The following is a 19605-nucleotide window of genomic DNA, read 5'->3' on the forward strand; positions in this document are numbered from 1 at the left end:
ATTGGATCTGAAAAGGGAAGATCGCGATTTGAAAGTCATAAAGTTGTTAGACACACTCTCCAGGAGGAGGAGGAGGATGAAGAGGAGGAGGAGGACTTGCTCCTTCTCAGGAGAGCCTTGTTAGCAATCCGATGTCTGTGTCTATTCTTAGGAACGGATACAGATAAACATATACACACATGTATAACTACTTTGCGTAAATATGCAAATGTGGGTACAAATTATTGGTTAGTGTTTTAGCATCAATGCAATTTTCATATACAGGTATACTGTTGGCTAATTATATATATATATATATATATATATATATATATATATATATATATATATATATATATATATATATATAATGTATATACTTATACATATATATATATATATATATATATATATATAGTGTATATACTTATACATATATATATATGTGTTATATATATATATATATATATATATATATATATATATATATACATGCCATTAACATGTAGACATGACAATAAGTATTAGCTATGACCATTTATATTCTTCATTGTCAATATAAACGAATACTTACATGCATTTCTAAGCAACTCTTACCATTAAATAAAATAATAATAATAATAATAATAATAATAATAATAATAATAATAATAATCATAATCATAATAATAATAATAATAATAACAATACCAATAATAATAATAATAATAATAATAATAATAATAACAATAATAATAATAAGAAGAAGAAGAAGAAGAAGAAGAAGAAGAAGAAGAAGAAGAAGAAGACGAAGTGCGTAAATCTGATATTTTTAAATAAGCAAAACGGAAATGACATGGACACCATGACGGCCGGTTTCAGAACGGACCAAATGAGAACAAGAACAAAAATGAGGTTTGAACACAAAAAACGTTGGAAAAAGCAGAGGAAGTATGAGAATGCCAAAGCTATCAGCACAAAATAAGTGCTTCCCAAATAGTAGTAGTAGTAGTAGTAGTAGTAGTCTACAATCCCAGTTGGAAAAGCAGGATGCTATAAGCCCCAGGGCTCCAACAGGGATAAATACCCCGGAGAGGAAAAGAAATAAACTACAAGAGAGGTAATGAACGATCAAAATAAAATATTTTAAGATCAGTAACAATATCAAAACACATCTTTCATACATAGACTATAAAAGGAGACTTATGTCAGCCTGTTCAATATGAAAACACTCACTGCAACTTTGAACTTTCGAATTTTCACCGATTCAACTACATGATTAGGAAGATCATTCCACAACTTGGTCAAAGTTGGAATACAACTTCTAGAAAAGATAATATAGGAGTAGCATTTTTTAATTGTTAATCCTTCAAAATAAAATACAACGGAACAAGAATCTTTCCATTGCATTAGAGGAAAGCTAAATTCCAAATCTAATGTCCAGTTAATAAAATTATCTGTATAACAAATCATGTATGGAGTGAAAGTGTGTTTAAAACACAGGTTAAATGAAAATTTTATTCAGGTGAAATCAAAATCTTTGTATAATACACAGATGAAATCAAAATCACTGTAATATGCACAGGTGAAATCAAAATCACTGTAATATGCACAGGTGAAATCAAAACCACTGTACAGTATGATACACAGGTGAAGTCAAAATCACTGTATAATACTCAGGTGAAATCAAAATCACTGTATAATACTCAGGTGAAATCAAAATCACTGTATAATACTCAGGTGAAATCAAAATCACTGTATAATACACAGGTGAGATCAAAATCACTGTAAAATGCACAGGTGAAATCAAAATCACTGTACAGTATAATACATAGGTGAAATCAAAATCTCTGTACAATACTCAGGTAAAATCAAAACCCCCGTATAATACAAGTTAAATAAAAATCATTGTATAATACACAGGTAAAATCAAAATCACTGTATAAGACAGGTGAAATCAAAATCATTGTATAATACACGAGTGCAATCAAATTAACTTTATAATACACATACACGAGAAGAGTCACTGTGTAAAATACCAATAAAATCAAAATCACTGTAGAATATACATCTAAAATCAAAATCACTGTATAATACACAGGAAAAATCAAAATCATTGTATAATACACAGGTGAAATCAAAATCATTGTAAAATACACAAGTGAAATTAAAATCCCTGTATAATACAAGTGAAATAAAAGTTATTGTACAATACACTGGCGAGATAAAAATCACTGTGAAATACACAGGTGAAATCAAAATCACTGTATAATATAGAGGTGAAATCAAAATCACTGTATAATACACAGATGAAATGAAAATCATTGTATAATACACGGGGAAGAGGAAAGTCATCATTTAATGCACCGATCAAATTAAAAACTTTTCGACAAACAACCACCACCGGAGAAAAAAAAAAAAAAAAAAAAAAAAAAAAAAAAAAAAAAAAAAAAAAAAAAAAAAAAAAAATTCGAAGCGCTCAAATCGGTTATCGAACACCACAGCCAAAATCAATTAAAGTATCAGTCTGAAGGCGGATGATAAATCAGCTGTAATCTCTCTACTGTAGACAAACACATTAGACGCATCCAAGGGGAAGGACACATAGTCTGACGAACTGACAGCCGGCTTGAAGGATAGACCTGAAGGGCAGATATTCTAAGACATCGGGAAGGGATATTTCGTAATTATCTGCACTGTTAAAAAATGATAATTTTAATCGAAAATTCTCCATAAACATATACTGTTTTCAGCCGTATTTCACTAAAATACAGGCGACTGTAATTTTACGTTACTTTGCTATTATCTTTTAAGGGTTGGTGACCGTAATATCACTCCTTTACGTAAATATATCCATTTCTAAAACGGTAAAAATCCTGGAATAATTGTTGCCAGGCATTTACCGTTTTTTGGCAAATTTTTAAGTGTGTATAAGCGCAGTCCGACGGGGCTGGCTTTTCACGTATTTATCTTTTCCCTCTTCATTGAAAGGAGGGGGGTTAACTAGCACCAACTCCTTTTTAACTGAATGAATTAAGAGTTCTGGTAGCCTATTGCAAACGTCCCTGCCTAGCAATATATTGGACGGGGGTTCGCTCAACAGTTTCTAGCAGTGTCGGCAACATCACAATCCTTGCGAGATATGGATGAGAGGTTTAAGGGAACCCTATAGTTCTATCTGCTGAGTCATCAGTAGCCATTGCCTGGCATTCCCTGGTCCTAGCTTGGTGGAGAGCGGGCTTGGGCGATGATCATATGTATATATGGACAGTCTCTATGACATTGTCTTATCACTTGTTTCTGTCATTCATAAGTTACCTTTATTAATATCAATATATAAGGAACTGAATAACAGTTGGTAAATGGAAGTTTATGGTCTTTTCGCCCATCTTTGGAAAGAATAATTCACAACAACAAACTAAATGGTAACAATAATGTAATTTCCATTGCAATTTATTCAGCGTATAAAAATTACAATTATGTACCAACATTCACGGAAGGTCACACCTGATAATATATCCTATTTGCTTCAAAGTGCCTCTTGTTCTCTGCATTATTGTGTTTTCCACTTCACTGTTTGTCTTTTTTTTTTAACCTTCGACCTAGATCAGACATCAAAATAGATTCTTAGAAAATTTCTCCCTTTACAATCTATATCTTTTTACTTGAAAAATATATCGCATTTCTACAAACCCTACTTTTATTGCGAAGATCTCCAGAGGATTTAGAATAAATTTTTAAAGCACATGAAGACTGTAATTGTTTTCTCCATTATGTTAACCTATTATATAATGGAACAACACGTGCAGCATTTTCAAGAACTTTAGATATTTTCTATTACTATGTTAGAGGGTAAATTTGAAAAAAAAAATAATCTTTCTTTACACCTAATTTTCTAAAGAAATTAAAAAAAAATAGTTTTTCTCTCTAAAGTTTTATATTCGTCCAGAGTATGGCTTATTGAACTCATAATATATATATAACTATTTCTTTATAGAAAAACAAATATATTAATATATATATATATATATATATATATATATATATATATATATATATATATATAAACTAACTTCTTGGCACTGTCCATGCATATTTCCGAATTTTTCAGTATTTAAGTGAAAAAATCGTTCGGAAATATCTCTCTCTCTCTCTCTCTCTCTCTCTCTCTCTCTCTCTCTCTCTCTCTCTCTCTCTCTCTCTCTCTCTCTCTCTCTGAGGAATTTTTAAATCTCTTCTCGCGCAGCAATTGATTTTGCCGGTCACTTCACTCTAGGAAAAAAAATAGCTTAACGCAAAATGGCATACTTTCCCTATCCAAATAGAATCCTGAGAATAATTCACAATAATTCACCTAAACTTCTTAAATCACCTTGATTTACTTGACCCGGCTAATCATAAAGGGATTAAATTCAACGTTAACCACTGGTTGACCATCAAGGAAAAACAGCTGGGTTTTTTCTTTATTTGATGAAGGAAATAATGGTTCAATTAGTCAGCGAGTAGTTTCCAATTCCTGTGATGTAATCAGCCTTCAAGAAAGAAAGTTTGATAATTTGTTCTTTTCTTTTATTTCAGTTTAAACACATCTCTCATAAACAGAGCGACTTTTTTTTTATTTCTATATGGGATTTACTCTAATCGAGTATTTAATTAAATTTCGTTGGAGTCCGATTCTTTTAATCTAAGTTATTTGATAGCATTCTTATCTTTTTTATTATTCAATCTTATCTATTTAGGCCTTTCTAAAATAATTTAATATCAAAATAAAATATAAAAATATGGCTTTTGCTTCTTTTTGTTTTGTGATAAATAAAAGACCGTTTTGAGAATGCTAATTTATGTGAAAATTACCGATTACTTGAGAGTATTATTCGTGACTGTAAAACCAAACAGCAGCTTTGAAGAATATACATTGTTTGAGGATTCTTAGCGACACAAAAAAAATAACAATTGTTTAACAACTTCTTTGAGAGCGTTTAAATGAAAGGTTTCTTTGAAAAATCTCAGTGACGCTAAAAATTAACGATTGCTTTGAAGTTGCTTTGTCCCAATGAAAGCACGATTGTTTATAGGACACTCAGGAACAGTAAAAATTAATAATTGCTTTGAGGTTTCTTAGTGGAAATAAAGATGAAAGATGACTTAGAGAATATTTAGAATAAAAAGTAACAATTACTTGTCTATTTTGAAGCAACATATTATTATTATCATTATTGTTACTTGCCAAGCTACAGCCATAGATGGAAAAAGCAAGATGCTACAAGCCCAAGGGCTCCAATATGAAAAAATAGCCCAGTGAGGAAAGGAAATAAGGAAATAAATTAATGATGAGAACAAATCATACTAAAAACAATAACAACGTCAAAACAGATATGTCCTATATAAACTATTAACAACGTCAAAAACACATATGTCATATATAAACTATAATAACACTCATGTCAGCCTGGTCAAAATAAAAACATTTGCTCCAACTTTGAACTTTTGAAGTTCTACTGATTCAACATCCCGATTAGAAGATCATTCCACAACTTGGTAACAGCTGGAATAAAACTTCTAGAATACTGTGAAGTATTGAGCCTCATGATGGAGAAGGCCTGGCTATTAGAAATGACTGCCTGCCTAGTATTACGAACAGGATAGAATTGTCCAGGGAGATCTGAATGTAAAGGATGGTCAGAATTATAAAAAAAATGGTTATTTTGTGGACTTAAACTAATACTTTGAAGATTTCAAACTACAGTGAAAATTATGATTGTTTTGAATATTAAGAGCAGTGAAAATAAACGATTATCTTCTGGATTCTTAATGAAAAATGCTATGGAGATTCTTAGTGACAGCAAAAAACCAACGATCATCGTGTGGATTCTTAATAACAGTGAAAATGAAGATCGATTTGAGGATTTTAAAGAGCAGCGAAAATAAACGATTATCTTATGGATTCTTAATGCCAAATGCTAGGGAGATTCTTAATGACAGCAAAAAAACCAACGATCATCATGTGGATTCTTAATAAGAGTGAAAATGAAGATCGATTTGAGGACTTTAAAGAGCAGTAAAAATTAACAATTATCTTCTGGATTCTTAATGCCAAATGCTATGGAGATTCTTAATGACAGCAAAAAAAACCAACGATCATCACGTGGATTCTTAATAGGAGTGAAAATGAAGATCGCTTTGGGGATTTTAAAGAGCAGTAAAAATGAAAGATTATCTTATGGATTCTTAAATAAAAATGCTATGGAGATTCTTAGTGACAGCAAAAAAAAAAACCAACGATCATCAGGTGGATTCTTAAGACCGAAAATGAAGATCGATTTGAGGATTTTAAAGAGCAGTAAAAATGAACGATTATCTTCTGGATTCTTAATGGCAAATGCTATGGAGATTCTTAGTGACAGCAAAAAAACAAAAAAAACAAAAACAACGATCATCAGGTGGATTCTTAAGAATGAAAATGAAGATCAATTTGAGGATTTTAAAGAACAGTAAAAATGAACATTTAGCTTCTGGATTCTTAATGACAAATGCTATGGAGATTCTTAGTGACAGCAAAAAAAGCCAACGATCATCATGTGGATTCTTAATAAGAGGGAAAATGAAGATCGATTTGAGGATTTTAAAGAGCAGTGAAAATAAACGATTATCTTATGGATTCTTAATGACAAAAGCTATGGAGATTCTTAGTGACAGCAAAAAAAACTAACGATCATCAGGTGGATTCTTAAGAATGAAAATAAAGATCGATTTGAGGATTTTAAAGAGCAGTAAAAATGAACGATTATCTTCTGGATTCTTAATGACAAATGCTATGGAGATTCTTAGTGACGGCAAAAAACTAACGATCCTCGCGTGGATTCTTAATAAGAGTGAAAATGAAGATCGATTTGAGGATTTTAAAAAGCAGTAAAAATGAACGATTATCATCTGGATTCTTAATGGCAAATGCTATGGAGATTCTTAGTGACAGCCAAAAACCAACGATCATCATGTGGATTCTTAATAACAGTGAAAATGAAGAACGATGAGAATTTTACAGAGCAGTAAAAATTAACGATTATCTTCTGGATTCTTAATGGCAAAGGCTTTGAAGAATCTTAGTGAAACCAATAAAGGAGAGATTAACTTGTGGATTCTTAGCAATAATAAAAATGAAGATTACTTTGAAATACATTATTGAATTGAATATAAAATTTAGGCCTTAAGACACCAAAGGCCATTCAGCGCTGTATAATGGATATTAATCAGTCATACCAGTTGTAAAGTTTGCTTTAAAAGTTTCCAAAGACTTGTACAAACAAAAATATCGTTATGATGACCAGCGACATCCAAAGCAAGACAAGAGCTTCCATGGATAATTCTTCTAACCATTGATAAACAAGTTTGGAAAACATCCGTGATTTCGAGGTCAGGCGCTTGTCTTCGGCAAAGGACCTTTGTCAAAGTAGTAACCAAGGTCCCCATACTTGCTTTGAGTTTTTTTTTTTTTTTTTTTTTTTTTTTTATTTTTTTCAGGATACTTATCTGATTACTGAAGTCAATTGCCTTCAATGGTTTCGGTAACATGGTTTATCTTTCAGCATTATCTCATCATCGGTTTCTTATGCCTTTCTTCATTCGTCTTGCGTGATGAGAATATATGCATATAAATAAATTTGTATATTATATATAAAATATATGCAGTATATATAGGACTGTGTCCCTGAAACACGTGACTTTTATAAATGTATATATTAACCACAAATGTACTTTAATATCGAATTCAACCTTGAGAATATTTATCAACTGGAATTTCTTTTTTGATAAATTCTTCTGGCTGGCCATGGACTCAAACCTATGCCTCTAAGGCGAAACAATGGGAGCAGTAGACTCTACCAAACAAGCTATCAAGCTATATAAGTTCAAGTCCACTGTACATATTCCTGTATATCTACACCATGATAGCTGATTAATGAGTTTGCAACACGCGGCTATTTATGATGACTGTGCCACTAACGTACGTGACTTTAATATATGTAAATATTAAATGCCATATGTGCTTGATATTTATAAAAAAAAAAAAAAAAAAATTACAAAATTTATATATCTGATGATTTCCTTCATGGAATAAGTTGTTGGTAAATATTGTACATTGTACGAGGCAAAGAAGACATACAAAGAATGTATTTTTTGACTAGCCAGCATTTCTGGTTTTAAATTTTGGTTACTGCTCTCATTGAAAAAAAATACCATATGAAACTAAAGATTAAAATGTGTAAAACATGAAACAATTAGAAGTATAGAATAAACCGTGTAACGAAAAATATTAAACCATATCATAAAAAGAACTAAATCGCATAAATATAACCATTAAACCATGGGAATAAAAACTCTTTGTAAGTAACCAATCGAAAACTACCGAGTATTCTTTAGTATTTCCTACATAACAAGAGAGAGAGAGAGAGAGAGAGAGAGAGAGAGAGAGAGAAATATCTTTTCATAAATCTACAGAGAATCTATAAATAGACTAAATATCAGAGAGAGAGAGAGAGAGAGAGAGAGAGAGAGAGAGAATTATCATATATCAAATAGACTAAAATTATATATCAAATAGACTAGATATCAAATGAGAGAGAGAGAGAGAGAGAGAGAGAGAGAGAGAGAGAGAGAGAATTATCATATATCAAATAGACTAAATATCAGAGAGAGAGAGAGAGAGAGAGAGAGAGAGAGAGAGAATTATCATATATCAAATAGACTAAAATATGAGAGAGAGAGAGAGAGAGAGAGAGAGAGAGAGAGAGAGAAATTATATATCAAATAGACTAAATATCAAATGTGAGAGAGAGAGAGAGAGAGAGAGAGAGAGAGAGAGAGAGAGAGAATTATATATCAAATAGACTAAATATCAAATGAGAGAGAGAGAGAGATCAAATATTAAATGAACTACTAAGATTCTCTGACGGATTGTAACAAACTGAAAGATATAAATGACCCTTCCTTTTGTTCGTTAGCTAAGAACACAAACAGTGAAGAAAATGTTTTGCGTTTTTTCTTAGTATCATATTGAGGGGCATAATGAACAATAATAGTTACACTTTTGGCTGTATTTTTTCTATTTTGATATGAGCATTCAGCGCAGTTTCGTCTACGTAGACTTTAGTCCCATCATTCCTACGTTCAATATTTGCTATATGATAATTTATCTCTCTCTCTCTCTCTCTCTCTCTCTCTCTCTCTCTCTCTCGCGCGTCTATTTGCTATGATAATTTATTTATTTTTTTTTCTCTCTCTCTCTCTCTCTCTCTCTCTCTCTCTCTCTCTCCAAGCAATCTGTCTTCTGGATTAATTCGATTTTGTGCTTTTGATGGCCCAAGTCCATTTGGGTGCTAATTGCATTGCCTTGTCTATTGTCTATAAAGTGCTTAGTTACCATCAATCTACCGACCTTCAGCTTTTCACGTAACATTCTGGATGATACGAGGGTGAGGTGAAACAAAAAAAGAAAATTATGAAAAAAACAACAAAGGTATCTTAATCTATCTTATCCCCTGCTTATCCCTTTTATAAGACACTCCCTCCTTAGTCCCGATCCTATTTAAAGAAATAGTTTGATTATGCGGCTATAAATACACAAAACGACCAGACAAACACCTCCAAAAGAAGGAAAGAGAGAGAGAGAGAGAGAGGAGAGACACCGAGACAGAGAGAGAAAAAAAAAACCAGGAGTGTCCCACCATGATATAGACAAAGGAAAAAAAAATCTCACGACACCAGAATCCACTCTCAGAAGGGTGGAGAAGGTGGAGGCACTCTCCCTCCTCCTTGTTAAACTCCCTTCTTTGAGCAAGTGTTACTCCCCTCTATCTTTCTGTCCCTCTAGCCAACCTCCCTCCCTCCCTTTTTACCTAAACCAGTAGGCAACACCTCCCTCTTTTTTTATCAAACCGGTGGATAAAGTCACGCCCATTGGTCAAAACCGTCAACAGCCTCCACCAATCATATGACAACATTAAGCATACACCCAAAACAATGGTTAGAGCTTCGAAAAAAACCGCAAAACTGCCCTTAACCCCCCCCCCCCACCCCCCTACGCCCTTTTGAGACAGTGACCACTCAAGCACATCACACAAAACCATCCATTTAAAAACTGGAAAAATCAAGGAGAAGGAGGGAGGGGGGGAGTTTTGCTAGTTCTAGATAATGGTGGAAAATGATGCTCTTCAAGGGTTCAGGGGCTTTAGGACCGGGAGGGGGAGAGGGGGGGATCAAAGTCAGACAGCCGTGATAAGAATAGACACCTGAATATCAGACACATATACATACAGGGACAACAGTCTCTTGATCTTCAGATATGGTAGGACGACAAAGACCCCAAAGCTGTAAATGACGAATGGGGTCCCCACCCATAAAGACAATTGGGTTTCGTGGTAGCGTGACGTCCCTGAATCGTCCATATTTTAGATACTCTCTCTCTCTCTCTCTCTCTCTCTCTCTCTCTCTCTCTCACACACACAAATACACAACTGAATTATTTACAATTTTTACATACAATCTCTCTCTCTCTCTCTCTCTCTCTCTCTCTCTCTCTCTCTCTCTCAAACACACAACTGAATTATTTACAATTTTTACATACTCACAAAATGGAATTATTTTCAATTTTTACATTCAGACAAATGGAACAATTTTCAATTTTTTCATACACACAAAATTGTATTACTTTTAATTTTTCTATTAATAGTTCTCATTTCTTTTTAATCCTGGAACTAGACATTTGTCAATGCAACAGAAACTACGCCTTTTTTAACAATTAGTAACAAAAATACTAGTCACAGTACCCGTTATTCAAATCAAATTTATTTGTACACACATACACATATAAATGGAATTGTTTTACATTTTCCCATTAATGGCCTTATCTTCCTTTTAATCCTGGAACTAAATATTCCTCAATGCAACAGACACAATAACTTCTAACAATCAATAAGAAAAATATAAGTCACAAAATCCACTATTCACATCAATTTTACTTGCTGGTACACCAACATTACTTAAGTGTTTCCTCTCATACACACGAATGGAATTTTCATTTACATTAATGACCTTTATTTCCTTTTAATCGTGGAACCAAATATTTATCAATGCAACAGAAACAATAACTTCTAACAATCAATAACAAAAATATAAATCACAACCACTATTCAAATCCACTTGATTTGCTGAAAACCAAAATCACTTAACAATTTCTTTTTCTTTCAAATTCAAAACAACTTTAATATTTGCTGAAGACCATCGTAACTTAATATTTTGTTTTCCTTCCAACTAAAATCCATCTCCTCTCTCGCTCCCCAATTCATGAAACTGAAAAACATCAAAACTTCTTATCAGAGAAATGCTTTTAAAAATCACAAGGTCCAACGCCCCCTTCCCACTTGTTATCTTTTATTACACTTTCTTGTCTATTTCTTTTGTTCTTTCCCATCATACTCATGGAGCGACCGTCTGTGTGTGTGTGCCCTTTTTCGGAAGGGGGTAGGGGGGGGGGGGCGTCTAAGATGGGTGTTGTCACTCCGCAAACGCGGCATATGGCGACCGAGCTTCGGACCTCCCAGCGAGTTCTGTTGGTCAGCCATTTTTTTTCTTTTTGCCCTAAAACGAATCTTATGTTGAAACAGTAAAAGTTTGACGAACTTTTTCGATTTTCTTAAGGTGTGATGAATTCACTAGCATGAAATCTATATGGTAATCCAGGTCTATTTTCAGTCTTCATTGTTTCTCATTTATTCACAACATAATACCTTTATTTCGAAAAGTAGCTGCGTCAACTTCGTTAAGCTAGTTCAGGGCAAGAATATTGTCGGTGAGAGGCAATTTATGGGCAGTTTTACATCAACTAATATAAATAATGAGTTAAAATTCATCTGATCAGTATTGAAGACAAAAAAAAGTCAACGACCTTTCAAAGGAATTTTGCATAGATTTATCTAAGAATAAGTTTGCATTACAATAAGAAGTGTCCTACGTAAAGCCAAGTATCAAAATGCCGGTTTCCCATACAAGAATTATAAGGTTGTATCTACACAGGCGACAATGTGACAAGTAAAGCTAGAAGCAGACTGAAGCTTATAAAATTAAAATACACCGAGTCCAATGAGACCATTCCACCCAGCATCTTCAGCTCTCATTGGAATCAGTGTATTATAAACTGGCTCCAACCAGCTCCTACATGCACCTGTCAAATAGCCACCTATGTGGAGACAGCCTATGACTACTAGAGTTATTGTAAGCCAAGTGTCCATAGGTTATAGTGCTAGCTTTGTGTTTTAGTGTCAATAGATTAACAGTGTAAGCTTAAATATTTAGTCCATGGGTCAGTAATGTAAAGCCTTGTATCAATGGGTTAGTAATATAGGGAGTGTCTAATAGAAAGTCACGTAATTTAGCCTATTTAGCCCGGCACTTGATTTAAGGTTTAAAGGCCGCTCATGAATGGCAGACGCTAGGAACAGTGGCACTGCCCTATCAAGCAGAACAATACCCTAGAGACTGACCATCCAAGCCCCCTCTCCACCCAAGCTAGGACAAAAGAGGACCAGGCAATGTTTACTGACGACTCAGCATACACACCTATAGGCTCCCCCAAAACCCCCCTTCCTCAGCTCACAAGGATGGTGAGGTTGCAGCGACCAAAAGAACTAACGAATTTAAGAGGGACTTGAACCCCAGTCTGGTGACCACCATGCAAGGACGTTACCAAAAGGTCAGCGATTGCCATTCAGCACCCATATGCCACTGAAGAAAACCCAGCATATGTAGAAAGATTAGTAGAGACTGAACAGTAAGAAGGAAAAAAGGAAGCGGGAACAGAGGTAAAGTAGGATACAAAGCAAATTAGGATAATTGAATAAGCCTAGTGTCCAATAGTTAATAGCATAAGCTTAGTTTTAATTGATTACTACCGTAATTAAAGCAAAGGTTAATGCTGTGACATAAGTGTCCATAGGTTATCAGTGTGGGCTTAGTTTCCATGGCTAGTACTTTACGACCGCTTAGTATTCGTAAGCTACAAGCATAAGCTTTGCACCAATTGGTTAATAGCGTAAGCCTAGTGTCCATAGGGTACAAATTTAAGCTTAATTTCTAGAGATTAATAGTGTGAGCATCCTGTCTTTGTGTAGGTACTAAAGGCCTATGAACTAGTGTCCCAACCGAAATAGTGGAAGACCACATAAGTATTTTTGTCTCTAAAGCATCTTTTTTATTGCGATAATTTAGATCATCACACGTTAAACATAGTAGCCAACGTATCACCTCGTATGGCTGGCAGTAGCCGATGAAAGTTTAATTTCAAATATTTGAAATAAAATGATTCAGGTGTATTATTATTATTATTACTATTATTATTATTAGGATTAGGATTATTATCATTAGGTAAGTAACAACCCTAATCTGAAAAGCAGGATGCTATAAGCCCAAGGGCTCCACAGGGAAATGTAGTCCACTGAGGAAAGGAAACAAGGAAAACTACAAGAGAAGTAATGAAAAATTAAAATGAAATATTTTAAGAACAGTAACAACATTCAAATAAATCTTTCATATATAAACTATAAAAACTTGAAAATAAAACAGGAGGAAGAGAAATAAGTATCAAAGTGTACCTTCAGCCAAGAGATCTCTACCACAAGACAGTGAAAGACCATGGTGGAGAGGCTATGGCACTATCCAAGACTAGAGAACAATGGTTTGATTTTGGAGTGTTCTTCTAGAAGAACTGCTTACCATAGCTAAAAGTCTCTTCTATCCTTACCAAAATGATACGCGAATTTGGTACTCAATACAATATAGATACTTATCAATGTCCTCAAAACATTTCCAATAAATATTTCTATTTATTTAACTCCATTGGTCGGTATTTTTATCAGTTTTTAATTTCTCAGGCGAATAACTAAAATGAAACCTTGTTCCTCTCGTTATATCTCTTTAAATTTTATTCTTCCACCGAAAAAGCTTCCACATTTCTGGCCGTTTTTTTTTTTATTGTTATACATCTTTTATTAAAACTTTTATTACATCTTTTATGCTTTTCTCCATGTTAATTTTTTCTTTTTTATCTCAGAATTTTCACTTTTTATTCCCATTTTCCCTAACATCGATTTCTTGTTCTACTTTCGTCTCCCATTGTTTATTACTGTCGCCTGCTTCTTAAGATTTTTTCACCTTACCCTCCCTTCTCTTCCTCTTCTCTTCAAAATCTTTCCCAGGTCCTTCTCTTTCCCAGAAGGTCTATTCATGCCTCATTCCTCCTATTTTCTTCAAACTTTCCTCCTAGCCACTCCAAAAGAAAAAACCCTCACTCCTCTTTTACAATTTTTGTCCGAGTATGCATTTTTTTCTTTCGCTCCTTTTTCTTCTTTTCTCTTTCACTAACTTTTATTTTCGTAATTCTCTCTCTCTCTTTCTCTCTCTCTCTCTCTCTCTCTCTCTCTCTCTCTCTCTCTTTTATTATACCTCAACAACAAAACTCCACCTATTCTTTTAAGCGTTGCAATCTTCCTTAACTATTTTTATTTTCCGTAGTTATGTTTCAATAACTTAACTATTCCCTCCCATCATTACTTCCACATGTTCCACTACAATTCCTATTCCCTCTCCTGTTAACATATAATCTTGCTTCCCTTTTTCCTGGAAAATTCATTTTTATTTAAGGTGATTTTTATCAAGTTAAAAATTTACACAAACGAAATCGCTGTGGACTTTTCCCATTGTGGGAACAAACGTACACGTTCCACCTGTAAGCAAAAGAATGCATACACGATTGCGGTAGATCTGAACGTTAAAGCTTAGAAAATTTACCTCCGAACTGTTGCGCGTTCATTCCAGTATTTTAGAAAGCTTTATAATAACAGAGAAGGTTTGGGTCACTCTGTTAAAACCATGCTCATACATCTATCGATTAAACTATGTAAGCCATGGTTCATAAACAACTTAATTTTACCCTAAAGGGTTAATGTATTTTACAAACAATCGTAGGAATACTTCAATACCAGCACTGGCGACACTTCAACACGTCACTTTACATTCGGTGTTGTGGTGGCCTGTTGGTAACGTACTTGCCTGATGATCGCCAGAATGAGGTTCGAGTACCGGTCAAGCTCATTAATTTCTTTGGTCACTGGTCGGGGAGCCTATAGGTCATCTGCTGATTCATCAGCAGCCATTGCCTGGCTCTCCCTAGTACTAGCTAGGGTGGAGAGGGGACTTGAGCGCTGATCAAATGTAATCATATGGTTAGTCACAAGGGCATTTTCGTGCTTGCTCTAGGTCAATATCACTGTCCCTTGCCTTTGCCATTCATGAGAGGCTTAAAAACCTTTAAAACCTTACTCACCGCCTTTACACGGTATAAAAGATTGGGAAAACCAATGAGAATGTTCTTATAATATAAAAGTTAGCATTTCTTATTCCAGTTTCAACAGGATTATCTGGCTTTTGTACATGTATACACGAATAGGCAATATTACTGGAATATATAAGTTTCCTGTGTTTTAACAAATAGAAAAGCTCAGAGTGCAGACCTCCGCCACGGCAGCTTATTTCTGGAAACCAGCTTGCCTATCCCAGAATCAATTTAGACCGTAGATATACTTGAAATCTGAGTATGTGTGACAACCACGTGCGCACTTGGGGTTATACGGTTAATTCAGTCGACCTTTTGCACGAACTTGACCTTTGACCTAAGACTTTTAAAACTGAATCGCTTCCACGTCTCAATATAACAATTAATCCCTGATAGTTTCACTAGTCTATGAGTAAAATTGTGGCCAAGAAGTTGTTCACAAACACAGACAAACGGACAATCAGGGGCGAGAACATAACCTCCTCCCAACAATATAAAATAAGATATCAAACAAAGAATAAAGACAAGACATAGAAGATCGAGTCGTCATTGTCGTCGTAAACACGAATAAAGGATATCAGCAGAGCGAATTCTTCGAAACACACCGAAAATGCCTATAAAACTAATCAAAATGCGAAGACAGCCATCAGGAGAACCAATCAAAATGCGAAGACAACCATCAGGAGAACCTAGAAGTGGAACCATCCAAAAGACTCTGGGAAGGCATTTACAACTAGAGGGGCTCTTACACGAGCGCAGACCACCTCCGCGACAGCTTATTTCTCAACATTTTGTTCGACCTTGACCTTCACATGTATAAATTAGTGTGAATTTTCATGCACTCAAATACGAACTCGGTTTGAAGTCTCTGTGACAACGATGTCCAATCTCATGGCTGATTACGTGAATTGGACATTTTGCTTGACCTTTGACCTTGAAATTCCAAAATTTAATCATTTCCTAACTTTTACATAACAGTTAATCCCTGCGAGTTCCATTAGTCTACGAATAAAATTGTGGCCAGGAAGGTGTTCCACTAACACAGAAACAGGGGATAAAACATAACCTCCTTCCAACTTCGTTAGCGGAAGTAATAACCCAATAGTTCATAGTAAATGAGCAAAATGGTTACAGGATATAAAAATTTAGGACAATGGAAGAGGTAATAACAACAAAAACAATTACTGCTATTTTACCACCAATCATTGTTGCGTTATATATATCACGGCCAAGTCCATCCCACCCCTTTATCCGGGCTTAGGTAGAGTTAACGGTGTCTGATGTAGAAACTTCATAAACTATGACGCATACAGAGAATGATAGAGAGATCAAGATATTATGACTACGTCCTCTAAAACATAACTCTTTGATTTAATTTATAGATATTTTCTAAAACTGATGTATATTTTTCGTTCAAAGAGTCACGGATTTTTTTTTCTATTTTAATAAGTAGATAAGTAAAAAATTATGTATGAAGAACACGTTACGGTTTTTTTTTTATTATGAAAGGCTGGTACCTGTAGATACCTGAGATATGCCAAACAACAAGGGGACTTTTGGTGGTTTCTTGGGTATTTAATTTGAAATATATGAATTTTGTTACTCTTCTAAAAAGTTTTTCTTCCTTCTTTTTACACCAAAGGCGAAAACATGTTACCTTGTTTTTTTCTTAAGTTTTTTTATAGTTTATATATGAAATATGTAATTTAATTTTATTGTTCTTAAAATGTTTTGTTTTGATTGTTCATTAATTCTCTTGTAGTTTATTTCTTTGCTTCCTTTCCTCACTAGGCCGTTATCCCTGTTGGAGTTGACTGTTCATTACTTCTCTTGTAGTTTATTTATTTCTTAGTTTCCTTTCCTCACTAGGCTGTTTTCCCTGTTGGACCCCTTGGGCTTATAGCATCCTGCTTTTCCAACTAGGGTTGTAGCTTAGCAAGTAACAACAACAACAACAACAATAATAATAATAATAATAATAATAATATTCTCCTACTTATAAAATTTTTCCAAAATTCAAAGAGAATAATTCTTATTTCAACGACAAATGACGGAAAATGCATCAGGGTTCTCAATAGTTTATTTTCATTTTGTATTCGTCGTAAACAGAAATTCTATTTAAAAAAAAAAAAAAAAAAAAAAAAAAAACACTTCGTTGACAAGTGGAAGATCTGAACTAACAAGATAAGCAAGAAACAACTTTTTGAAATCCTAAGTCTCATCACAATTCCAAAGAGAAATAGTTTTATAATTGAAGTTTCTGCTAGTCCTCTCGAGTTTAAATATTAATGAAGGAAGAAGCGAGTGCTAAAGTTCTACTAATGAAGGAAGAGTTTATAGCATACATGCAATTGCAGGGTCTTATAAATCGACATCGACCAGTGAGTAACGTCGTAAATTATTATCTTATTCCAGAATTTAAGTTACAAGACAGATCATTCCATCTCCAAGGGTTAACGACATCAATAAAAAAAATAGAAAAAAAATTAAAAATTAAATTCAAGTGGGCAATAAAGTCACCTGCCCCACACCCAATATGAAAAAAAACTTGTGCAATACTAAAAAAAGAAAATACACCCAAAACAGCATCCTTTTTACATTAACTAAAAAAAAAAAAAAATCATGAGGGCAATAAATTACGTCACCTACCCCACACTAAATTTAAAAAAAAGGAGTTGCGCATTATAAAAAAAATGCATCCAACCATTTTAAACCAGAACCATTAACAGACACGAACTTGAACCCTTAATAGTTAGAGGAAATTGCAACAAACGTAGCCTTAATCCCTGAGTCAAAAAGCTTTTAAAAATGGTAATTATCAAACATGGAAACCATTTCTAAGGAATACGACTATGAGACTCAGGCGACAAAATGAACGCACAAGGACACACACGTCATTACGACTCTCATCCTCCTACACCTCAGATGGGGGGGGGGGGGGGGGGTTTAAGGGTAAGGTAAAGAGATGGGCGAAAGGGTAAGGTAAAGAAGCAACACACATAGGGGACTAAATAAAATATATGTTGAGGAAGGAAAGACGGATTTGGGTAGGGGAGGAGGCACTAATTTCAATAAGAAAGATTGGGGCAAATAGGTAAGAAAATGGCACTAGCTTATGGGCTACAAAAGGATAGGACATTTATGTAGGGGATGAGGCAATAGTTTCAGGGGGGAAAAGGTTGAAGCAAATAGGTAAGATAGAGGCACTAGCTTATGGGGTAGGAAAGAGGCACTTGGGTAGGGGAATAGTTAACTAGTTTCAGGGGGGGGGAAAGATTGAGGCAAATCGGTAAGGAAAGGGGGCACTAGTTTCAGGGGTAGGAAAGGGACATTTGGGTAGGGAAGGGGGCACTATATTCAGGGGGAAATAACTGAGGCAAATCGGTAAGAAAGGGGCACTAGCCAAATGGGTAGGAAAGGGACATTTGTGTAAGGAAGGAGGCACTATTGTATATTCAGGGGGAAGTAATTGGGGCAAATAGGTAAGAAAGGGGCACTAGCTTAAGGGGTAGGAAAGGGGCGTTTGGGTAGGGAAAGAGGCCCTAATTTCAGGGGGAAATGATTCAGGCAAATAGGTAAGAAAGGGGCATTAGCTTATGGTTTAGGAAAGAGGCACTTGGGTAAGGGAGAATTCACTAGTATCAGCGGCGAAAAGATTGAGGGAAATAGGTAAGAAAGGGGCACTAGTTTAAGGGGTAGGAAAGGGGCATTTGGGTAGGAAAAGAGGCACTAATTTCGGGGGGAAATGATTCAGGCAAATAGGTAAGAAAGGGGCATTAGCTTATGGTTTAAGAAAGAGGCACTTGGGTAAGGGAGAAGTCACTGTATCAGCGGTAAAAAGATTGAGGCAAATAGGTAAGAAAGGGGCACTAGCTTATGGGGTAGGATAGATGCACTTGGGTAGGAGAAAAGTGTCACTAGTTTCAGCGGGGAATAGATTGAGGCAAATAGGTAAGAAAGAGGCAATAGCTTAAGGGGTAGGAGAGAGGAATGAAGTAAATGGGGGTCACTAATTCAAATGTAAAGTAGGGAGACCTTCAGTTAAGGAAAGGAAACTATAATAAAGGGATAGGAAATCGGTTGTAGGTAAAAAGGGAGTTGTCAGTTTAAAGGGTACAAAAAAGCTTTAGGTAAAGGAGGGGTAAAACACATATTGGGTAAGGCACTAATTAAAGGGAGAGGGAGGGTGACTGCTGAAAAGAAGGGTATAGAGCAATGGGAAACACCACTGAATTGGAGTAGTGGGTAGGCATGGGGAGAATTAAAAT

This window comes from Palaemon carinicauda, chromosome 28, assembly GCF_036898095.1.
Source record: "Palaemon carinicauda isolate YSFRI2023 chromosome 28, ASM3689809v2, whole genome shotgun sequence".
In the NCBI taxonomy this organism is placed as follows: domain Eukaryota; kingdom Metazoa; phylum Arthropoda; class Malacostraca; order Decapoda; family Palaemonidae; genus Palaemon; species Palaemon carinicauda.